At 38.7% G+C, this 26,135-nt stretch overlaps 1 long non-coding RNA gene across 2 annotated transcripts in view; it reads left to right on the forward strand.

Moving 5' to 3' along the window:
- The window catches only part of LOC121487937, a 109,738-nt gene that overhangs the window by 15,165 nt on the left and 68,438 nt on the right, over positions 1-26,135 (forward strand). Inside the window, exons 2-3 of one of the 2 annotated variants that reach the window (XR_005986945.1) lie at positions 4,816-4,912; positions 5,468-5,533. The exons of the other annotated variant lie outside the window; for it this stretch is intronic. This is a non-coding gene — a long non-coding RNA (uncharacterized LOC121487937). The remainder of the gene's footprint in view (positions 1-4,815; positions 4,913-5,467; positions 5,534-26,135) is intronic. 2 annotated transcript variants of the gene reach the window in all.

The following is a 26,135-nucleotide window of genomic DNA, read 5'->3' on the forward strand; positions in this document are numbered from 1 at the left end:
TGTGGTGTGTGACAGATGGAAACACACAGAAGTACAACTTTGTATATTCATCTTTTTTACTCTCTCTTTGTTAGCTCATTCTTTAATTTTTTTTAAAATTTTATTTATTTATGATAGGCACACAGTGAGAGAGAGAGAAGCAGAGACATGGGCAGAGGGAGAAGCAGGCTCCATGCACCGGGAGCCCGACGTGGGATTCGATCCTGGGTCTCCAGGATCGCGCCCTGGGCCAAAGGCAGGCGCCAAACCGCTGCGCCACCCAGGGATCCCTGTTAGCTCATTCTTATCTTAAAACTTAGGCTATGATAGAAATTTGGATGCAGAAAAATGTGACTGAAACAGTATTATTCATTCTCTGAAAACATTCAAACTTGGTTGATCATTTAAAGAAAATGAAATATGTAAAGGGCTTACAGTTGGGGACATTACCCATAGTGCAATGGTGATGCTTTTAAAGCCATCATGTAGAACATTCAATGCTTAAGAAATTTAAGGATAATGGAAAAATCACTGTTTCTCTTAATGAGCACAGAGCCAGAACAGACCCTGTGTCATCATGCAAATTATCTTCTTGGCACATGGACTGATTGGCAGTTATTATCCCTGCACACTTAATGGCACATCGGGCATCTGTGTGCAAAGCCCTTTTAGTGTCAAAAGGGTGAACAAGGGCAGTGAAGTGAAGGAGGTAGACTGTCCTATGCAGCAGTTTTTGACTGCAAGTATAGACTTCCCTTGTTTGCTGGATCCCAGCTAGAGCTTCCTGCGTCAGTCAGATTCTCTCCACCTTCAAATTTCTGCTGGGAGGCTGGAGAGCAGCAGACAACAGAAAAGAGTAGGAAGGAAATTGGCTGCAGCCTGGAGGAGAGTGCTATCAGAGAAAATCATTAATGCTGAGGCTGGAACAAGATCTGGACCTTCGATGTGATCGCAGTTGCTCAAAGTAGACCATGGAATCCTCTGGGGTATCCTCTCTTCCTGCCTTGGTTCTCCCTCCTCACTCCCTACATTCATCCTTTCCTTCATTCCCTCCTGCACTCCTAGAGTACTAAGCACTTGAGAGATGGCAAGATGAATAAGAATCAGTTCCTGCCACTAAGGAGCACTGCAGGATTTAGCACAGAAACTCCTAATCATTTAATGACTTTGAGCAGGTCTCTTTACTTCTTGGTCTCTAGCTTTATCTTATTAAAAAAAAATCCAGAACTAGATATGATTTTTTAGGTTTTCCTAGCTCTTAGAGTTTACTAGCTTCTAAATATTATCAGTTAGTACGGGCTAGGCATTTAGCTAAGAATGTGATTTCATTCTTATGAAAATGAAACAGGCAAGAATGGTTGTTATGTTTCCCATTTTACAGATGAGGAAACCAGAGCTTGATAAGGTTACATAAACTGTAGAAGATAACTCAGAGAGCTAGTTGGTGAAAGACTTAGAATGTGAGTCAGGAGGTCTGACTCTACATAAAGCTGCTGTACTATATCGCCTTTTTTGAAGCCAGTGGGTTTGTTTTACAGCTGGTGTGGCTGGAACTAATGGAAATTGCATAAGTGCCTGACCTTTGATGTCAGAATTGCCTAAGTTCAAATTAAAGCTCTATTACTTTCCAACGGAATGCCGTTAGGCAAATTACTTAAGTCCTCTGTGCCTTGATTTCAGACTATCAATGCATTAATAACAAATTTTGGACCTGAAATCATTGCCATACTAAACTTTGCTTTACAAATCAATAGCTGTCAATTCCCTCATCCCCAGAATATTACCACTTTCCCTATTTTGGTGCCCATAGTGCTGTCACCATTTTTGTATAGGTTCCTTCGAGTAGAGCAGTATTCTTTTAGCACAGTCCTCTTATTAATAACAAAGATATTGACTAAGATCAAGGGATTGTACTCTTTAAGGGAAAATATAAAGCACTTTCTGTTCATCATCACACTTATCCCTCATGACAAGCATATGAGATATGTCCACACAGCACATGTACGACAATTATTCCCATATTACCAAGGGAAAATGAGGCTTGGAGCAATGGCCAAGATCATGCAATTTATAACTGGTGAGACTGGGATTCAATCCAGATCTCTCTGACTCTAGAATTATGGTCTTAACCATTCAGAATGACATCTGATGGTGCCAGTCTCTCACCATCAGATATGCCTGGAAGAATTAGAATAGAAAAAAAAAAAGAAAAAAAAAAAAAAAGAATTAGAATAGAGTTGTCATTACATAAATATGGATTCATTTGTGTCTTCTATCATTTTCTCCACAAGAGGAGCAATCAGAACAGGATAAAAAGCACAGCCTTGTGGGAGGTGTGGCCAATTAAAAAGGAGAAAGAAGCCTTGAAAAACCAACTTCCCTGGGCTGAAGAGGGCTGGTTATGGAGATTAATTTGCCTTTTCTGGTTTTGTTTTGAGCTCATGCTGGGATTGCTACTGGGAAACAAGACAATCCTAATTCTAATTAGAATTACAGAAACTCAGGGTTGGAAAGACTTTGGAGTGTAGCCTTCAACTCCTGCTTGAGGAAGGCACGCCCTCTGTAACAACTGGAACTATTGGGTTTTTCCCCTCTTTGTCTGCTGTAACACCTTGTTGAACATGAAGTCACAAAATACATCCTTCAGGTCAGCTCTGTGTTTCAAAGTTTTTTTCCGTATCTCAACCTTGACTTCTCCTTGTTTTGTTCTTTTCTCTTGACCAGCAAAGAACAAATGTTTTCATTTTTCCATACTATTATTGTATAGCCTTTTGGAAGCAGCCATTACAAATCACAGACTCTGCTTCTCAGTCTTGCTGACATCCATTAACCTGGTTATTCCCACCCGTTCTTTGGGATTTAGATCACACATCACTTTCCTGAAAAGACCTTCCCTCATGCCCAGACAAGGTCACGTCCCCCTGTTTTTTGTATCCACTGTGCCATGAGTTCTCTTTTGTAACACTGCATATGCTTACAATTATATAATATATTGAATGTTCATATTTCCCACAGGATATAAAATCTAGAACTTGTTAGTTTTGTTCATATCTGCATCCCAAACACTGTGCTTATGCATTCAATTCAAAGCTTTTATAGATTACTTCCTGTGTACCAACCATTGTACTTGTGAACAAGAGATTCAACCCCTCACCTCATGGAACTTGATCTAGTAGAATTTTTCATTTTTAAAAAATATTTTATTTATTCATGAGAGACACACAGAGAGAGAGGCAGAGACATAGGCTGAGGGAGAAGCAGGCTCTCTGAAGGGAGCCCGATGCAGGACTTGATCCCAGGATGTGGAGATCACTACCTGAGCCAAAGGCAGATGCTCAACCACTGAGCCACCCAGTTGCCCCTCAATTTTTATATCTTAGAGCAATTGGCAATAAAAGAATTTTGCTCTGCGATTCCTCTGTAAAATATTTTTCTAAGTATAAATTGGTTCAGAGTGGTGGCTCAGATGTGTGTTCACTGTCTTGGTTTAGTTTATGAGCTGCACTTGTCTTCATTTTGCGATTCAAAAACCGTGGCTAGGCAGTTCAACTGATACCTGCACAGTTGGACATCAGTGACATCATTCATTCATTCATTCATTCATTCATCCATCCCTTTGGCCCCTGTTTTCCTTTGCAATTCTGATTCCAAGCATTTCAGTATCTGGGATCATAAAAACTTTGGCCATGGTGTAGGCCTGGCTTAGGTTCTATAGCATTCTGTAACTTACTAGCTGTGTAACCTTGGGTTAGTCAGTTAAACTCTGCAGTTCTCAGCTTTCTCAGAAATATCAGTTCATACTTTTTTTAAAAAAGAGGACCAAATGAGAAATAGAGCAACAATGGCAGCATCTAACAATTATGTGATATATTTATTATAAGCCAAGAGCTGTTCTAAGGACTTTACATATAAAAATTCATTTAATCCAACCTATGAGAGAGATGCTGGTTTTATTTCTATTTTACAAACAAGGTAAAAGAGGCACACAGAGGTTAATGAACATGCCAGGGTCACCTAGCTGGTAGGTAGATCCAGGAGAGAACCCTCAGTCTCTAAATCTGCAGCCTACACTCTCAACAACCTGCTGTAATTGCCTGTGGATAATACATGCAGAGCCCTTAGCATGGCGCTCAATAGAAGGTGTCTCTATTTGGCTAATACAGGTTTGTGACAACTCTGAATTGGTGTGCCCCACTTTTCTTAGGAGATCTCATCAGATAAGAGAAACACTGTGAACATGAAGCACTGCTTATCAATTTTCTAGCTCAAATGAGCCCTAAACCCAGGCTTCTACCAGCTCTAAGTGGTCAGACTGGCAAAGTAAAGAAATAGATACATAAAAGAAGGAGCAAGGCATGGAATCTAATGAGGGGAAATGAGCTTCTGATGTGAAAACTGTCTGCAAGATAATAGAGTTGATTCCTAGGTCTTCCACGCAAGTTCTTTGATTTTAAAAGCAGCAGTATTGTCCATCAGTGTCACTGACTCAACTCTTCAGTGCCTTTTTGGTGCTAACAGTACTAAGAGCTCTGAGACTTTTAATTCCCTTGAAAAGAGGACAAACGTACCGTACCCATGTTTACAGATTCCCACTCTGCATCTCAGTTGTCTTTTCAGAGTGGAATAAGGAGGATTTTTTGTGCGTTCAAACCTGGTCTGCTGTTTCCTGTCTTGCAGGGAGGATGAACCCTCCTCCTGCTTCTGTGTCATCTGTGTAACCTTGTCCCTCTCCCTTTCTAGTCAAGTTTCATCCTGCTATGTTTTCCTTTAGGAGCCAGCCAAGTTTCAAGTCATATTTTCACTCATTTCATTCACTCTCATTTATTTCTTTAACAGGTATTACCTACTTTGTATCAGGCACTGGGGGCAGATACATGGCCAAACAAAACAAGCATAGACCCTGCCTTTTAGGTCACATGGAGGAATTTGGATGGTAGGTTCAATGGAAAGACTTTTCAATAGATTTTATGTTGGGATGGTGATCAGATTTGCATTTTGAGATCACTCAGAGTATAGTATACAGGAAGATTGGAAGGGACAAGAGTAGGTGCTAACAGGCAAGAGATGATGAAAATACTATCCCTCAGCTTCATATTTGCTCTTTCTTTCATAAATCCCCTGTCATTTTAATATTTCTTCCTGTAATTCATTAAATTCCCTACCTATTGCCTCCTGCTTAGTTAAGTGGTAAGCTCCATGCTGAGTGTCCATGACTGATTATTATCCTCTGAGTCTAGCACAGAGCCCTACATATATTCGGTGCTCACTATAAAGAGTTTGCATCTCAGCATTTCAAAGTTGAAAGTGCCCTTAGAGGAAATCTAGGCTGACTGCTTTGTTTTGCAAAGTCCAGGCAGGTTAAGCAACTTGCCCAAGATCATGCATTAAATTAGTAATAGAGGTTTGATTTAATATTAGCATTCTGACTCTAGTTTATGAATGATTCAAAAGATTAGTGAATAAAGACTTTTTTCTCTCTTGTTTACAGTTGGAATCCTATAGTGACATAAAGAGAGGAGCCAGCAGTTTGAGAAGAAAATAATGGAAAGAGAAGGTATAGAGTTAAAAATGAAGTAAATGTCCACATTTGCTCTTCACATGGGATCAGTTTACATTCTGAGGCGAGGATCCAATATTTCTAGACTGGCTGTGAGGATCCAATATTTCTAGACTGGCCAGGTCACACCAAGGAGGTCAGGGACAGAGACTGTGACCCTTTGGGAAAAGTCTGGGAAGGGACCACTGGATATGGTGGTGATAGGAGAAAACTTCCTTTTCATTCTTCTTTCTCACAAATGGTTTCTTTGGGCAGCCCCGGTGGCGCAGTGGTTTAGCGCCGCCTGCAGCCCAGGGCTTGATCCTGGAGACCCTGAATCAAGTCCCATGTCAGGCTCTGCATGATGCCTGTTTCTCCCTCTGCCTGTGTCTCTGCCTCCCTCTCTCTCTCTCTGTGTGTGTCTCTATGAATAAATAAATAAAGTCTTTAAAAAAAACCAAATGATTTCTTTATCCTTTTGATTTCACCCATACACACAGTTGCCTTCTCTAATCCATTAGTGTTTTCTTTTATACTCATGTTTTAATTCATGCACAGTGGGCTTTTAATGTGAATATCTTTTAATTTGTGTTTTTTTTAAATCTAGCTCTCACATTGTATGTAAGATCTTAGGCAAATATCTAAGTCTCTGAGGATTAGTTTCTTTATCTTTAGAATCTCTAAATGATCTAAAATGTGATAATTAGCTGACACAGCCATGGTTAGGCTTATATAAGTCAGAGATTTTCTAAGCTTGGTCTGTAGACCACCTGCATCAGACTTTCCTTCAGGTGTTTGATAGAAATGTAGTTTCCTGGACCCTGCTCTAGATTTTTCTATTCAGAATCTCTGGCAGTGGGATATCCAGGTTGGCATGTTTCCAAGTGATTCTAATGTGCATTTAGGCTCAAAACCTCTAAATAATTTGGAAAAGTGATTTATACATCATAAGGCATTGTATAAATACAATTTTAAGAAAATGTATTTTTGCCCCCAAACTGTCCTGGTCTTTGCCTTTTATCTGCTCAAAAATCTCTTTAGAAAACCATGTCTACAAAAGCCCTTGGCAGCATCTAAATAGTCTAAGAACACATGGATGGAGGCAAACGACCACCTGACTGGAAATTTTGTAGTCTGCTTTAGGCTTGACTCACCAGCCTTTTAAGAAAATTCTGTAACATTGATGTGTGTAATAACCGGATGGGGATTCAGGCAGCAAGATTTAGATGCATGGCTGAACAAAGGAAAAATCTCTGCAGCTGAAAAAAAGCAAAATGAAGTTAAGCCCAGTGTTTCATATAAATGCAAGACGTGTACTCTAAGATTTAAGACATCCAGTTTGCTCATACACAGAAACTAAATATTAAACCTATACTTTTATCATCTCTTAACTAGATTTCTATAATCTCTCAGTTACTGTCTAGTTGAATGACCTCTCTTGTATCTCTTTGTACCTCAAAATGATGGAGCAGAACCCTAGTTAAATTATTTCCTTGTCCCCCCTAAGAGACTGTTGGCTTAGTTGATGTGAGATAAGCCTTATGTGATGGCAGTAAGCAAAATACCAGGACTGAGGCCATCATCCCCTGATCCAGCACTGCCATTTTTTTAGGGAAGTATTGACCTCAAGATTTGCCCGAGTTTTATGCTATATGAAAACCTGGGGTACTCCCACACAGGCTATCTGAAAGCTCAAGAGATATCCATATGGGTTTTTATCCATATAGATAGCATTGTCTTGATAGAAGTTCTGACTTTAAGATCTGCTTTGCAGTCTGTCTGTACCTTTTTTTTTTTAAAATATAGTTTCACTAAAGAAATTGAATTTTTTTTTTGAACAAGTACAAGAATAGAATGGGAGAAGCTATAAAGTAGCCAGGATTTATGGTCTAGCTCAGAGGTGGTTTTTTTCAACTCATCTAGACAGAAATTACTGCAGTCTTCCCCTTAGAGCTTCTTTGGAATCTATTTTCAATTTATACTGCATACCTGTAAAAATGGGATGCAGAATGATAATGCAGTTTCTGAAGAAGGATCTGGAAACCTAGACTCTGCCATACTTATAAACAAATTCATACATATTTGTGATAAAGCCTTACCTAGATTGAGAATCCAATTTTCTAATCACTTTACCCAAGGTCTATATTATTAACCCTTTGTTCAGTGTATCCCATGTCAAATGTCTTAATAGACCCCCATGAGCTTTTAAGACACTATTAGGAGGCCTAAAAGTGAAGTATAAAAGCAGAGTAGTTATGAAGAGACCTGACTTTTAGTTCTGATTCTGCCTCTCTGTATATTTCATCATAATGAAGTCATAACCTCTTGGGTCTCAGCTTTCTCATCAATAAAATGGGAGGAGGCTAAATGAGATCAGTGTTTCCAAAGCAGTGTTTCCCAGAACACAACTAAAATACCTAAAACTAATTGTACTCATGAATCATTACAGGATTAATATTTAGAAAATCTGTAATATCCCAAATCTAGAACACATATATTCAAAAGCTTGCTATTTTGTTGCTAATCAAGGGAATAAAGTAGGAAGGATAGGAACTAGGAGACCTGGGTTTGTAGAAAATCACTGTGTAACTTTTAAGTGTCATTTTAACTCATTTATGGTCTCAGTTTTCTCATATGTCATCTACTCCAGGAACACCTTGTGGCTCTCATAAAAGTCAAATGAGGTTTGTACATTTGTGAGCTGAGTGACATTATTTTGATAGCTATGTACAAGGAGATTGCAAATAAGTGTAACTTAAAGTCACTTTAATTTTTATTGTGTAATATTGGGATGGTCAATTGGGGTTGAATCAATGTAAAGAGAGGAAAGTGACAAGATTCACTTAACCATCTTCTTGCCTGAAGCAAGGCCAGATCTGGACTGGAAGGTTGGTTACATCTGTAGGACCAATTCCAGTCAATTGTAGAAGCTGTCCGATCTGAACAAATCTGAGAATCTAACTGTAAGAGCTGGGATCTGTTAGATATGGCTGGCATGCAGCTGGGAGTGGGGAATAGAAGCTTGTGGCTCACATGCAGCCTGACCTGTACATGACATCCATCCATTTGAGATGATGCATGTACATCAATGGGGCTGATACAGAGGTTATGATATTTTGTTTTTTGTGTATATCTCTGGAGCATTTGGAAGATCCTTAGGCCAAAGTTGTGAAAAACATGAGCCTAGCCAAAATTAGTATCTGAGAAACATGTGTACCAAATAGAATTAAACATCTGGCTTGAATTTTCTTCCTTTTCTTATTCTAAGATTTCTTTTCTCCTCTTCCTTAAATTTAAAACCTTTTTCTCAATCTCTCTCTTTCATGATCTAGTTCCCATCCCAGCCCTTCCTTGAATCTGTTAGAGATCATAGTTAGCTTTTCTTTATAGGTACCATGGCATCTTGCACGCAAATATACATATGGTAGGCCATCAATAAATATTTGGTTCAAGGGATCCCTGGGTGGCGCAGTGGTTTAGTGCCTGCCTTTGGCCCAGGGCGCGATCCTGGAGACCCGGGATCAAATCCCACATCGGGCTCCCAGTGCATGGAGCCTGCTTCTCCCTCTGCCTATGTCTCTGCCTCTCTCTCTCTCTCTCTCTGTGTGACTATAATAAATAAATAAATTAATTAATTAAAAAAAATTGGTTCAAGCAGTAGATGAATCACTAACTATATCATAGGAAATAATATATATAAATATATACACATAAAACATATACTATAGTCTGTAAAAGAGATGAATAACCTTACAAAGAGAGATGAATGAGGACTTTGCTGAGAGCCTCATCAGAAAATGTTGATATCTAGAGTTTGCTCATTAGCCAACATACCATTTAGAGACTAGCACGGGAATCTCTTAGCACAAAAGTTTGAATACCCAGAAAATTAGAATTGTGCATCAATTAAAACAAACAAACAAACAAACAAACTAGAGTCAGGAAAGCAAAAAATACTTCAAAGGGAAGTGGGTCAAACAACAGATTTTGTTTTAAAACTCCTTCTCTGATCTTACAAGGAATTGCTACATTAACTCAGACTGGACCTCTGGAGGAATAATCAAACAATTCCACATGGACTGGATGTACTACTGCTTCCTTCTATTGAGAGAATTCATGTGGGCATCCTGATCTGTCTACTTTGCTTCTTTTGGTTTTCTTTGTGTTTATGTCCAGTTTTTCCTCTCTAGAATAGGAGCATAATAACAAGTACCATGTAGAACTATTGAGAGAATTTAATGAGATGGTGAATGTGGATGTGCTTTGTAAACTAAGAATATAAAATACTGTACAGCTACATTGTATTATTGTAACTTTTCTCATTTGAATGTGGATTAAATAGAATATCTCATCCTAGGAAAATATAGACAAAATCAGGAAAAGATATAGTATAATGGATAACCTTATTAAGTACCTATCAGGGAAGAAGAAACCTTTAGTTCAGCAGATTTCCTTTTTAATGTATATGAAGTCGATTGTTTTTTTATTATTATTATTTTTTTTAATTAATTTTTATTGGTGTTCAATTTACCAACATACAGAAAAACACCCAGTGCTCATCCCGTCAAGTGTCCACCTCAGTGCCCATCACCCATTCCCCTCCAACACCCGCCCTCCTCCCCTTCCACCACCCCTAGTTCATTTCCCCGAGTTAGGAGTCTTTATGTTCTGTCTCCCTTCCTGATATTTCCCAACATTTCTTTTCCCTTCCTTTATATTCCCTTTCACTATTATTTATATTCCCCAAATGAATGAGAACATACACTGTCCTTCTCCGATTGACTTACTTCACTCAGCATAATACCCTCCAGTTCCATCCACGTTGAAGCAAATGGTGGGTATTTGTCGTTTCTAATGGCTGAGTAATATTCCATTGTATACATAAACCACATCTTCTTTATCCATTCATCTTTCGATGGACACCGAGGCTCCTTCCACAGTTTGGCTATTGTGGCCATTGCTGATAGAAACATGGGGGTGCAGGTGTCCCGACGTTTCATTGCATCTGAATCTTTGGGGTAAATCCCCAACAGTGCAATTGCTGGGTCGTAGGGCAGGCCTATTTTTAACTCTTTGAGGAACCTCCACACAGTTTTCCAGAGTGGCTGCACCAGTTCACATTCCCACCAACAGTGTAAGAGGGTTCCCTTTTCTCCGCATCCTCTCCAACATTTGTGGTTTCCTGCCTTGTTAATTTTCCCCATTCTCACTGGTGTGAGGTGGTATCTCATTGTGGTTTTGATTTGTATTTCCCTGATGGCAAGTGATGCAGAGCATTTTCTCATGTGCATGTTGGCCATTTCCATGTCTTCCTCTGTGAGATTTCTCTTCATGTCTTTTGCCCATTTCATGATTGGATTGTTTGGTTTTTATAGCAAAGTCGAATCTATTGGAATGTACCAGTAAAGAAAAGAAATAGCCCTCTCTTCCTTTTTCCCTTGCGAAAGACCTAGAGATTCACTTAATACTTTTTTAAGCACCTACTATGTGCCAGTAAGTGTTCTGGGTACTAGGTTTCAGTGATGAATGAGACAGCTAAAACTTCTATACTTTTGTCAGTCATAATGTAGAAGAGAAGAAGACAATAAACACACAAATAGGATGCTACCAAATATTGATAAGTGCTATAAAGAAGCAAACAAAGGGATGTGATGGAGCATGGCTATAGTGGGGGGTGGTGGTGATGGCCATGAACATCTTCTGCTGTGGGAAATTGTTGACTTATGGCCTCAGCTGTTGCACCCTGAGCTGTTGCCATGCCCATGCTGAGGTCATCTTTAGCAAGGGCAGCTCCCAGCCAGTGACTCAGCCTGGTGGGGCTACTAAGGCCAAGTCACTGCTGTGGGATTCAGGACTCCTCCAGTGGTGACTCTGGTTTGAGGACTAGGGGCATCAGCCTTGCCAAAACTTTATCAGAGCTGCACCATGATCAGAGATGCTTCTTAGCCAACCCTCTTTCCTTTCACAGGGGTCAGCTCTAATATCACAGTGTGACAGCTCCCCCAGCACCTCACAGGCATGCCTCCCAATACATCCTGTGCACGGCTCATATCTCTTGGGGCTTGCTTCTTGGAGCACAATGGAGCTAACTCAGGGGAGGAATTGGTAATTTCAGTTTGTGTCAAACAATGCTGCTTAAAGGAGGAGAGAGATGAGCTGAGATTTAGAGGAAGAACATTTCAAGAAGACAGAACATCAAGTACAAAAGCTGTAAGGCAGGGAAAATGCTTGGCATATTCAAGAAACAGGGAGAAGGACAATGAGTTGGAATGGGGTGAGAGAGTCCAGGAGCATTAGGAAGGAAGTTCACAGAGGGACACAGGCCTAATCTTATAGGATCTTAGAGGCTATGCTGATGAAGTTGGGTTTTATATTAGTATGATAGGAAGCAACAGGAACATTTTAAGCTGGAAACTGAGGTGGTCTGAGAGAGAAGGTACACTTTCTACAGTTGTATATTTTGCAAACATGGAGTCCTTTTGATGTAGAGAGCAATGGGTACTTGCAGTGATGTTTTCTCAGGCAGATCCTACATCTGCTGGTGCCTTAGCCACTACAACCTCCTCTTCTTCTTCCTTCTTTTGTCTGGGAAAGGGATAGAAAACAGTAAGTTTTCACCTTGGTGGCTGGGAGAGTTGAGAACAGTTACCACAATGACTTTACTCAGAGACTATATATATTTTTTTTGAGGTTTATTGAATATACGGTGTTATATTAGTTTCAGGTAAACAATACAGTGATTCAACAATTCTATATATTACTCAGTCTCATCATAATATGTGTACTCTTAATACCCTTCACTTATTTCACCCATCCCCCTTCCACCTCCCCTCTGGCAACCACCAGTATGTTCTCTGTATTTAAGAGTCTGTTTTTATTTCTTTATTTTTAAAAATATTTATTTATTTGAGAGAGAGAGCAAGCAAGCATGAGCGAGAGCGGCAGGGCAGACAGAGAGAGAATCTCAAACAGCAGACTCCCGGCTGAGCATGGAGCCAACCTGGGCTCAATCTCATGACCCTGAGATCATGACCTGAGCTGAAACCAAGAGTTGGATGCTTAACTGAATATGCCACCCAGGCACCCCTAAGAGAATCTGTTTTTAGTTTGTTCATTTGTTTTTTAGTATGGTAGATTCATTACCAATCTCAATTAATGAGCTAGTAGTAGTGGATTGTTATTAACTAAAGTGCATACTTCATTCACATTTTCTTAGGTTTTATCTATTGTCTTTTTTTCTGCTCCAGAAGTCCATCTAGGATGTCACATGACATTTAGTCATCATATGTTCTCAGGCTCCTCTTAGCTGTGAAAATTTATCAGACTTTCCACATTTTTTATAACCTTGAGAGTTTTGAAGAGTACTGGTCAGATGTATTATAGAATGCCCATCTACTGGAATTTGTCTGTTACTTTTCTCATGATTAGACAATGGCTATGGGGTTTTTAGAGGAAGGACACAGACATAAAATGGCATTTATCACATCATATTCAGGCTACATACCAGCAACATGATTTATGATGGTTGGTGTTGCCTCTAATCACCCGGCTGAGGTGTGTTTGTCAGGTTTCTCCACTAGATAGATACCCGCTTCAAACGCACACACCCTCTTTTTTCCTACTGTGTTCGTGGGAAGAAAGTCATTATATGCAGCCCATACTTAAGGTGTGGGGAATTCTGTTCCATCTCCTTGAAGACAGTAGATTAATATAAAGCATTTGAAAATTTTCTGCATGGGAGGTTTGTCTCTTCCCCCCATTTATTTATTTATTTATTCAATCATTTATTTATGTCTGTATAGTCTCATGGATATTTATTTTCTTTTTTTGAGTTATAATGCAATACTATTTTATTTTGATACTCAAATAGTTTCAGCTTTGGTGTTATTGACTGTTATGTTCCTTTGGCATATCTCAATCATTGTGTATTTGTCTGTTTGTGTCTTCCTTTCTTCTATCATTTTCTTACTTTATGGCAGCACAAGATGCTCCACATCTATCTTCTGTATTTCCTGCTTCAGTCCTAGAATTTGTCATTTCTTCAGTGAGCCTTCCTTCTTTTGATCAGAGTATGGTGTTAGAACACAAGACCTCACATATTTCTTTCATTTATTAAAGGACATATTGGTTGATTGTAATTTTTTGAGATTATGAATGAAGCTACTGTAAGCCTTCTCATGCAAGTGCTGTGTGGCACTTACATATTGAAAGCATTTCTACATTAATTTTTTCATTATCATTTTCAAAACATTTGAGGGTAAATAAAGTCACATCATACCTGTGTTACATGCTGGGAAAGACTCAGAAAAGAAGAGTTTCTTGCCTCAGTTTATACAATTCATAAAGGGTGAAGCCAAGACTTGAAGCTATGTCTTCCAACCTCAAATCTTGTGTTCCTTTATTTATAATTTATGCATTATCTAACTCTTGATAAATTACTTGAGGAAATAATTGAAAACTCTGTTATACCATCCAAATATTAGTTATTTTATTGCACCACCGTTTCTTGTTTTTCTTGTCTTTGTTGCTACACTCATCCCGACACATAGAGCAAAGGCAGTAAAAACATAATCTCCTATAATATAAATGAAAAGAGAAATAAGTTCTTTATAGATCTTGGAAACTAGCCCTTTATCTGATACGTCATTTGCAAATATCTTCTCCCATTCTGTAGGTTGTCTTTTAGTTTTGTTGACTGTATCCTTTGCTGTGCAAAAGCTTCTTATCTTGATGAAGTCCCAATAGTTCATTTTTGCTTTTGTTTCTTTTGCCTTCGTGGATGTATCTTGCAAGAAGTTACTGTGGCCGAGTTCAAAAAGGGTGTTACCTGTGTTCTCCTCTAGGATTTTGATGGAATCTTGTCTCACATTTAGATCTTTCATCCATTTTGAGTTTATCTTTGTGTATGGTGCAAGAGAGTGGTCCAGTTTCATTCTTCTGCATGTGGATGTCCAATTTTCCCAGCACCATTTATCGAAGAGACTGTCTTTCTTCCAGTGGATAGTCTTTCCTCCTTTGTCGAATATTAGTTGACCATAAAGTTCAGGGTCCACTTCTGGGTTCTCTATTCTGTTCCATTGATCTATGTGTCTGTTTTTGTGCCAGTACCACACTGTCTTGATGACCACAGCTTTGTAGTACAACCTGAAATCTGGCATTCTGATGCCCCCAGATATGGTTTTCTTTTTTAAAATTCCCCTGGCTATTCGGGGTCTTTTCTGATTCCCCACAAATCTTAAAATAATTTGTTCTAACTCTGAAGAAAGTCCATGGTATTTTGATAGGGATTACATTAAACGTGTAAATTGCCCTGGGTAACATTGACATTTTCACAATATTAATTCTGCCAATCCATGAGCATGGAATATTTTTCCATCTCTTTGTGTCTTCCTCAATTTCTTTCAGAAGTGTTTTATAGTTTTTAGGGTATAGATCCTTTACCTCCTTGGTTAGGTTTATTCCTAGGTATCTTATGCTTTTGGGTGCAATTGTAAATGGGATTGATTCCTTAATTTCTCTTTCTTCAGTCTCATTGTTAGTGTATAGAAATGCCACTGGCTTCTGGGCATTGATTTTGTATCCTGCCACACTGCCGAATTGCTGTATGAGTTCTAGCAATCTTGGGGTGGAAGCTTTTGGGTTTTCTATGTAGAGTATCATGTCATCGGCGAAGAGGGAGAGTTTGACTTCTTCTTTGCCAATTTGAATGCCTTTAATGTATTCTTGCTGTCTGATTGCTGAGGCGAGGACTTCCAGTACTATGTTGAATAGCAGTGGTGAGAGTGGACATCCCTGTCTTGTTCCTGATCTTAGCGGAAAGGCTCCCAGTGCTTACCCATAGAGAATTATATTTGCTGTGGGTTTTTCATAGATGGCTTTTAAGATGTTGAGGAATGTTCATGAAATGGGCAAAAGACATGAACAGAAATCTCACAGAGGAAGACATGGACATGGCCAACACACACATGAGAAAATGCTCTGCATCACTTGCCATCAGGGAAATACAAGTCAAAACCACAATGAGATACCACCTCACGCCAGTGAGAATGGGGAAAATTAACAAGGCAGGAAACCACAAATGTTGGAGAGGATGTGGAGAAAAGGGAACCCTCTTGCACTGTTGGTGGGAATGTGAACTGGTGCAGCCACTCTGGAAAATTGTGGAGGTTCCTCAAAGAGTTAAAAATATACCTGCCCTACGACCCAGCAATTGCACTGCTGGGGATTTACCCCAAAGATGCAGATGCAACGAAACGCCAGGACACCTGCACCCCGATGTATCTAGCAGCAATGTCCACAATAGCCAAACTGTGGAAGGAGCCTCGGTGTCCATCGAAAGATGAATGGATAAAGAAGATGTGGTTTATGTATACGATGGAATATTACTCAGCCATTAGAAAAGACAAATACCCACCATTTGCTTCAACGTGGATGGAACTGGAGGGTATTATGCTGAGTGAAATAAGTCAATCGGAGAAGGACAAACATTATATGGTCTCATTCAGTTGAGGAATATAAATAATAGTGAAAGGGAATAGAAGGGAAGGGAGAAGAAATGGGTAGGAAATATCAAAGGGAGACAGAACATGAAGACTCCTAACTCTGGGAAAAGAACTAGGGGTGGTGGAAGGGGAGGAGGGTGGGGGGTGGGGGTGACTGGGTGACAGGCACGGAGGGGGGCACTTGACAGGATGAGCACTGGGTGTTATTCTGTATGTTGGCAAATGGAACACCAATAAAAAATAAATTTATTATTTAAAAAAAAAGAAAAGAGAAATAAAGAAATCACCCATATTCTTTGCTACTTCTCATTTTATTGCTTAGAGAATGGTGCTAAGGCACTCCTTTGTGTTTTGTAATTTTCCTTTAACACCTTTTGTCATTGTTTTCAATCATTTTGCATGTCGTATAAAACGTATTTAAAATTAATAATCATATGTAGCAATGGAGTGTTCACCATATACACAGGACTAAAGAACTCACTTGTATTTATTCTTCACCACCTCATAAGTAGCATATACTATTATCCCCTTTTTATAGGTGAAGAAACTGAGGTTCATGGAGAATTCTGAAACTTGCCTGGGAACCTGCAGTTAGTAATTGACAGGAATAGGGCTCCGAAACTGTGGAAGTATTTTTTTTTTCCTTCTCTTCTTAATGATTGCCAGAGATGAATTACGTTCAAAATCAAAGTTGTTAATTTAGTGATACAAACTTGATGACAAGGGTTTGGGAGAAATAAAACTGAAGAGTGGGTATAGCTATGTCACTAGACATAGGGAGGCAAGCCAGACAAGTGTGTCCTGCAAACACAGTTACTGAACAAAAGAAGTTGAACCTTGGGAAAGAGAAAATACTATTTCCCCCTGGTGACACCATCTAATAAGAACAGCAGCTGCTCTGGGGCACTGGCCCATTATGTTGAAGTGGTAATCGTGCAATTAGCTCTTTCTTCATTTTCCCATGTTAACCCAGGGGTAAAATGGCACACTGAGCAAATATACTAAATTACATTAAACTTAGTGTTCAATTTGAAAATCTTAGCTGCTGGCTGCAGAGAGATTAGTAGCTCTAGCAAAGTTTTGCTCATACTCTACCCTCACCCTAATGAAAAACCTCAGCCACAGCACTGATGGCTTTTATCAGATGCAGCATAACTTTCTGCAGGCAACTTCAAGTTGGCTCTCTGAGGTTTCCAGAGAGAACACTTAGCATGAGTTAGCAGAGTGAATCTCATGCAGTCATCAATAAATATATCTTGGAGGGGATCCCTGGGTGGTGCAGTGGTTTAGCGCCTGCCTTCAGCCCAGGGTGTGATCCTGGAGACCCAGGATCGAGTCCCACATTGGGCTCCCTGCATGGAGCCTGCCTCTCTCACTGCCTGTGTCTCTGCCTCTCACTCTCTCTCTCTCTCTCTGTCTCTCATGAATAAATAAATAAAATCTTTTTAAAAATAAATAAATATATTTTGGAAAGAATATTTGCATAGTGTTGGGGGGGATGACCGTCTCTACCAAAAGGATGAGGAGGATGACCATCTCTACTAAAAGGATGTTTGCCTCCGGGATCCTGATCTATTCAGCATTACTGGCATTATGAAAATAGTGCTAGTCAGGAAGACATACTAGAGACTCTAGTACTCTGATACCCTATTACTTGAAAAAATTCAGCTGGCTGTTTGTTCAGTGGTGATCAATGAGCCCCAGAATTTTCCAAGTGTTTATAATATGTGGCTTTGCTGATAAAGCTAAATTGGAGAGGATGAGGTCTTGGGGCACTAAGGTTATACTTACATATTTGACAATATTTTATTGATGACTTACTATTTGTCAGGCACTGTACTAGGTTCTGGGTTCAAAAAGAGAAATAAGCAAGTAATATAATGGGTTTTTAAAAGAATGTCAAATCAATGTATTAAAATATTCTCTTATTATGATCTTCCAGCTACAAGGGACTAAAAATGAAATGGTGTGTGTGTGTGTGTGTGTGTGTGTGTGTGTGTGTGTAAGGGGGTGGAGGGGCAATGTATCCCCTTCCCACATACATAGAAGACTTTGAGTCTGCCCTTCCTCTTGTTGAAGATTTGATAAAAACTTGTTTCTCAGGACTTTAAGTGAAAGTTGCCAGACTGGCTTATCCCAAAGAAAAAGAGGTTTGGCTTTTCCTAGAATGGATTTATAGGGCAATGGAGCCATGTGAGTCTAAATCATGCAACTGCGTCTTTTCTCATAGCATCTGGTGAAGTGATGGGATCCCTGCAGAGGGTATGTATTGGGTGGGGTAGGAGGTATCTAAATGAACACTACACGATGTACCCACATTTAACACTGGTCCATCTTCACATAGAGCAGACAGTCATGGATAGTGAGCAATGTAATGGCAGTTGTACTGGACTAAAGACCCAAGATCTCTCCTGTCTTTTTCTGGGAACATGTAAGTACTCCCTCTTATCACCACCTTAATAAATATATGATGCCAAGGAGGTACTCTAAAAATGTGATGATTTTTAATTTTTTGCCCTCCCCCTGACATTTGAGTGGTGACATTTTTAAAAATTAACTTTATTTCAAAATTATTTTAGATATACTGAAAAGTTGTGAAGAGAGTATGGAGAGTTCCCATAGTCCATCACCAAAGTTTGTATCTCCTGTTTAAATCTTCCTTAGTATTATCATCTTATATTATCTTGGTACATTTGTCAAAACTAAGAAACCAACAGTAGCACACTACTATTAATTAAACTGTAAACTTTATTTAGATTTTACCAATTTTTCCAGTAATGTCCTTCTTCTTTCCGGGAATCAACCAGCATACCACCTTTAGTTGTCATGTGTCCTTAGTTTCTTCTGGTGTGTGACAGTTTAACAGTCTTTATTCTTCATGGCCTTCGCAGATTTGAGGAGTACTAGTATTCTGTAGAATATCCCTCAAATAAAGTTTACTTGATCTTTCTCTCATGATTAGACAGGTGTTCTAGGTTTTGGAAAAGAAAACTACAAGAGTGAAGTGCTCTTCTTATCATATCATATCAGATGTGCATGACATTACTGATATTAATTAACCCTGATCAGTTGGTTAAGAAGTGTCTGCCAGACTGCAAAGTTACTATTTTCCCCTTCCACCTACATTCACAAAATTCAGCCCATGCTCAAAAGGTGGGATAGATAAAGCCCTGCCTTCTGAAGGAATTATTCTACATATATTTGGAATTATTCTCTAAGGAAGATGTCTCTTTCCCATTTATTTATTCAATCAATCATTTATTTATGCCAGCATGAATTTATATGCTGTGATCTAAATGTTTGTATTTCCCATAATTTTGAAATTGTAACCCCCCAAAATAATGGCATTAGGAAGTGGGGATGGAGATGCTTACGTCATGAGAATGAAACGTTCATGAAAAGGATTAGTGCCAAAAAAAAAAAAAAAAAAAAGAAAAGGATTAGTGCCTTAAAAAAGAGACTCCAGGGAGATTCCAGTTTTTTGTTTTTTTTTTTCTACCAGGTAAAGATACAGCAAGAAGGTGCAGGCTATGAACCAGAAAGAGAATCTTCACAAGAACATGACTATACTGTTGTCTTGATCCTAGTCTTCAGGCTTCTCAAGTTTGAGAAATGAGTTTCTGTTGTTTGTAAGCTACCCAGTCTATGGTATTTTGTTGTAGCATCCCAAACAACCTTAGGCATCATGTATATTTAGTTTATATTTTGTGTTATAAACCAATGCCCTGTTATCAATTTTCTTGTATAAAATTGTTCCAGCTTTGGTTATTGGGACTTTCATTGGTTTAGCTCTTGTGTCCCTTTGAGGTGCCCCTCCATTGTTTTATGAACACTTCCTAACTTGCTGGTATTACCAAATATGTCACACTTAAATTTCATTTTCCCTGCCACAGTCCTAGAATCAGCTGTTTACCCAAAGAGGCTTGGTTTATTTTATTGGAGAATGGTATTTTGAAACCAGGGTTTGGGTACTGGAATGATGGTTGCTACTGGGGTGACATTGCTTCCAAGACTTCTCAGCTGGCAGAGCCAGGTAATATATGTACATATACTAACCCACACATTCCCACTTATCTGTAGTTGTTTCTGTATCTATCTATGTGTAAATGCACATTAAACTAAACATGAATCCATGTTGATCTCCAATCCAGTACCACAAGGTTATTTTAGCCTTCTAGTCTTGTTTACATGTAACTTTCTGGCACCTATCATCTCCTGTCCATTCACTTCCTTGTTCAACCCCAGTATATGTATAAAACAGTTTCAGAATTGTTAATCTGTATCCCCATGATAAACAATTTTAACACTATAGTATTTATGTATAGTTTCTGTTTTCTTTGCCCTTATGGTTTCTAATCTGAACACAATTTTCCAAAGTTACTTAAGTCATCTCCTTTTCCCCCACTTTCTATACTGCTGTTTCACCAGACATTTGTGATATACTTAGATTCATTTTGTCACAGTCTGCATTTCTTCTTGGGATCCCTCATCATTGTGGTTGATTATTTTTATTTTATTGTTTGCATAAATTAACGTTTACTCTTTGTGATTGTAAAGTTTTAGGAGTTTTGACAAATGCATGGAGTCATATATTCAGCACTCCAGTACCATAGTAGAATAATTCTCCCAAATTTCCTCTATAGAATATAGGAATTTAATACTGTATGCAACCTAATAGAGAAAAAAATTATTAGGTCTTCCTGGGACTGATACTGTATGTTGGCTTACTTTATACCTATCCAATCCCCCCCACCCCGCATATCCTCAACTCCTCTTTGTACTCAACCACTCCTACCTATACCATTCTCTTACTGCCTTTGATCTGTTTTCCATCCATACAGTCTTGACTTTTCTGAAATTTCATATGTATTAGAATTATATAATATGCATCTTTTGGGATCTGGCTTTTTTTCACTGAGAAAATTCCTTTAAGACTCATCTATGCCACTAAATAAATCATTGAACAATTTAATGGCAGCCATAATGGATGGATCTTTTCTCTCTTTTTTGATATTATATATATCCACATTTAGCCCTACCCAACATTTTAATAAATATATGACTCTAAGGAGGGGCTCCAAAATGTGGCTGAGTTTTAAGTTTTCATGACCCTGACAAGTGTGAGTTTTAAGTCATATCTAAAGTAATAATGATAAAAGAATAAATAATATAATAATTTAATATTTTATGTAACTTAATTTTTATGCAACAAGTTTCCAAGGAAGATACTAGATATAGGCTCACTCTATACATATCTAATTATTCCTGATTTCAATTCCTTTTCTTTGTTTTCTTTACAACAATAGAGGTTGGATATCTATCTATATCTATATCTATATCTATATCTATATCTATATCTATCCATAATCCATGGATACATGGATTTGTAGCTACTGGTGGCCAGTAATGCAGTTCTTACCCTTTGGTTATTTATATATCTCTCTTCACTTTTCTTTATGCCTAGAATATGGACATGTTATAGGGGACACTGGCTTAAGGTTCAACAGTCATTTTAAGACAATGAAAACAAAAGATGAAGAAATAAGATGGAAGGAAACTGGTTTCCTTATGGCATTGTTGTGCAGTTGTACAAGCCCTGGGCAACTGCAACTTATTCCCATTCTTTTCTTGCATAAGATGATTAATCTCTTAAATGTACGCTTTTATGTTTTCTGTTGCTCATGGTTAAACACAATCCTAACTAATACATACTGCAATAGTGTATATGAGTTACTCTAGGACATCAGAAGAGTGAATCAAGATAACTGCTAATTCAGTAAAATAATTATTTCTATTTAATTAATAATTCTGGGCCCTTATTCATTGAAAAGCAGTCTGCTAAGCCCTTCTGTAGATACAAAGATGACTTAAAAGTACCTTCTGCCATAAAGGAACTTATGATATAAGAGAGTTTAATGCAAGGTATCTTCAAAAAAAGCTCTGGATTTGCAGTTGAGATTTGAGTTCAAAATATGTCTTTTAATCAGCCATGAAACATGCCTTATTTATTCATTTGTTATTACTGTTTATTAATGAATTATTTATATGTATCATTCACTCTATGCTGAGATCTTCACAAAATACACTTGATCTTCACAATTATAAGAAACAAAACTTAACATTATTCCCCATTTTATAGGAAACTGAGGCTCAGAGCAATAAAAGCATTCAAGGTCACACAGTTCATAGCAGAGATTGAGTTCAAATCTGGTGCTGTCCAACTCCAATCTTTCCAAGTCTCCTGGTCCTCATCTATAGAGTGCCTACTGCCTCAGGGAAGTTTTTGTCAAGGCCGAGAAAAAAAATAAAATTAGGGTTTGGAATTACTTTTCTTTAAACTATAATACCTGTAGGATTATAAGGTGTTATTCCCATACCTGTCACATAGAACATACTGAAAAATGCTTTCAAATGAATAGTGGGAATCAACAGATATGCATGTGCCCAATTAGCTCAATATCAATGTAGACTGTGATAAACCAAAGCAAAGAAAAAAAGGAGAGATTGATTCCAAAGTTGGGGATCTGGGAGAGTTTATGGAGGTGATGACAGCTGAATCACATTTTCAAAGACAGTTAAAACTTTGAACATGCATGAGGACTATTAAGTGGGCAACAGGTGTTTGCATGCATTTCCTCATCTTCAGCAGCACCAGAATCATCGACAAGCCACATCTTATTCCTCTTTTCAATGCTCACTGTACACAGCACAGACCTTGGACATTGTGTGTGATGGTGGTGTAGATGTATTATTCTGATTAGGGATGGTTTTGTTTGGCAAGATTTCTTATTTTCTTAAGGATAAATTGGCAATTGTTTCCTTTGTAATTTCTTACCTAGAAACTCCTTAAGTACTTCTCCTAGAATCTCAAGAATCAAATTCCAATTCTCCAAACACTATAAAGATTTAAGAGACATTTTGTCAAGTGCTGTGTTTACTCCAGAATGAAATGTTACCAACAAAATTGAAAATAAAAGCCAAGTTTAGACTCTTACATCATATTTGCATTGTGTTAGTTCTAGTTGCCAAAGGCATCCAAATCCATGGAGAGAATGGGAAAAATCCATAGAACGAAATAGTTCATTTCATTCATCCAAGTATCTTGCAAAGATTTATTGACTGCCTACTATGTGTTATGCACTGTTATAGGCAGTAGAGACACAGCAGAAAACAGAACAAAGTCTTGATGGTTAGATATATTATTATCAAATAGTTGGATATTTTTCTCTTACCCCTGCTTCTTCACCCATACCTCACAAAAAGGCTCATTGCAAATCACATTTAATGTTTCTACACAATTCACTTTTTTTTTGAGAGTAAGAACCGTGCCTCTTGACATCTAATTATGACAACATGCCTAGCATAGAGTTTTGCTCTCTGTGTGTGTCTCTGTGTGTGTTTAAGGCGGAAGTGGTAGGGAAGAAATGTGGAGAGGTAAAAAGAAAATGGGCTTTGGAGTCAGACTGAAAAGAATACTGGATCCAGACCCTCAATTAATGACATTCACATTCACTTGACAAAATTTTGCTAGGTGGCTACTATGTGCTAGGCACCATGCTAGGTATGGGAGTTACAATGGTGATTTCTACAAGACAGACTGGGCCCCTTTCTCATATGGCTCATGCTCCATTGAGCAGAGACAGAGAATCACAGAAGTATGTTAGTTGAGGTCCTCTGAGTAATAGGCATCAAGAGCTTTATCAGAGAACATGCCTATAAAGGAAAAATAGAGGGAGCTAGGAGAGGCTGGGAGAATCATCAGACCACAATGCATTTCTGACCCTGTGGAGAAAAGAAGGAAACAAGAAACACGTGTAGGATAGATCTATGCTATTCTCATAAATTTTGGCACAGCTGTGGGAGTCTTCAGCCAAGTCAACAATCAGAGGAGTCACATCTTCTAGGAATGGACCTGCCCTAGTATTCCTCTGGGCTCAGTCATGGGCTGGGAGAAGCTGTGGTAGGTATGGCTTCCGTGCTACAGTCATTGAATTACATACGTGTCAGTCAGATCTGAAAGCGAATTTTCGTGGCCACCACAACAAAATGTGTTGAGCATTGTGAGAAGGAAAGTATAGGTTCTATAGGGGATATAAAACATGATGTGTATTGGGGGGTGCCCAGTGGCTCAGTTGAGTGTCTGCCTTCAGCTCAGGTCATGATATCGGTATCAAACCCCGAGTTGGGCTCCCTGCTCAGCAGGAAGTTTGCTTCTCTTTCTCCTTCTTTCCCTTCCCATGCTCTCTCCCTCTCAAATAAATAAATAAAATCTCAACAACATAACACAACACACACACACACACACACACACACACACACACACAAACTACAACATGAGGGACTATAGGCTTCCCTGACGAAGGAACACCTTGGGGCAGTACGTCAAACTTATCCAAGAGAGAAGAAGGAACAAAGAAGGGGAAGCATTTTGGGCAAAGAGAATGATATGAGAGGGAGAACATGGAGTCACTGAAAGAAATAAAAGGAATTTGCTTTGACTTGAACACAGGGTGCAAGGGCAGTAGAGGGGAGAGGGAAGGGATGGAGACATTGGGAAAAATAAATCTGGAGAAGTAGTTAGGGGTCAAATCTTAGTATTGTAAGACTAAGCAATTTAAATTTTATATCGAGGACAAGGGAAGTGTTTTAAGCATGGATGAAGGTTACAGGAGGGAGAGTGAGATTTGAATACAATAATCACGTTTGCATTTTGAAAATATCATTGCAGTGGCTATGTGAAGAATAGACTGGTTGCGAGCACAAAACTGGAAGCCTGAAGACAAAGTAGGAGGTGCTTTGAGTAAGCCAGATGTAACATGCCAGTGGCTTAGGCTCTCGTACAATTATGGTCATTTGAGCCATAATTAGTTATAAAATGTCAGATTGCTAATTTAAAGAATGCGGTAGGTAAAGTAGAGAGAAAATAAAAGGAAGATACAGATTTCAGCCTTATATGCTATGTGATGTGAAGGACTACTCACTCTTTGGACTTTGGTTTCTTATTCAAAAACTAAAGGCAGTAACACCTACTTCATAGGGTTGTTTTGAGGTTAAATGAGATAATGCAAACAAAGTGTCTAACGCAGGGCTTAGCTTATACATGGAATTATCTCCTGACTTCCTATGCACCAAAGATTTAAAGTGCATTCTTATTGGGGAATCGAAGTAACTTCTCTCTTGGATAAGTTTGACTTACTGCCCCAAGGCTAGGTTTCACCTTTTCCATTTCTTTCCCACATCTCTTCCAGATTATTACATTGCATATGAGTAAACACCATTTTAGCTCAAGGATCTCAATGTAGTAAATTATTTTATTAATCCTTCTGATAGAGGATTTCCAAGCTTGGTGAATGAAAGATTCTGAATAATTATGACTTATTAATAACCAACATCCAGCTAGGCAAACCATTTTCTCTAGAACATGTGTGTGTATGTATCTCTCTCACTCTGCTTCTGGCTCTCTTTTTGAGTTTTAACCTGAGTAACCTAAAAGAGAGAAAAAAATACTGAGAATTTATTCATTCTAGAAGACTCTTACTGGCCCTTGCTACATGGATCTTCTGGAGCTGTCTTTCCATCTCCTTCTTGAGCCTGCTTCTGCAGCCCCTGCGAAGACCTCTTTCCCTAGAAAATGGCCCCTATCTGCTTCCAGTAGCCAGAGTCAGTTTCTTTTGTCTGTCCTAGAACGCCAGGGTGCCCCTCTCCCTTGGGCTTTTGTCTTCAGCCATCTCAAGATAAGGAGGCTTCCCTTTAGGAAAAGAGTCAAACATTTATTTATCATTACCATGAGGTGTCTTTTATCACAGCTGTAGACCTGTTCAGGATGGCATTCCTGAGGAATTCCATGCTGATCTCAGAATATCTGAAACCCTGGGTCCAGGACCTGAGGTTATTAAAGCAAAACCAAGATTATGTCACATTTTATTGTGCATAAGAAGCGTCTTAGAAACTTGCTAAAATATAGTTGCCTGAGCCCCAGCCAAATATTCTGAATTAGCATCTCCTGGGTTGGATCTTAGGATTCTACATTTTGAAGAAAGCATCCCAATCTAGATTTTTGCTTCTAAAATATTATTCTCAGACCAGCAACCTCAGCATCACCTGGAAGCTGTTAAAAA

The sequence above is a fragment of the Vulpes lagopus genome, chromosome 3 (genome assembly GCF_018345385.1).
Source record: "Vulpes lagopus strain Blue_001 chromosome 3, ASM1834538v1, whole genome shotgun sequence".
NCBI classification, from domain to species: Eukaryota; Metazoa; Chordata; class Mammalia; order Carnivora; family Canidae; genus Vulpes; species Vulpes lagopus.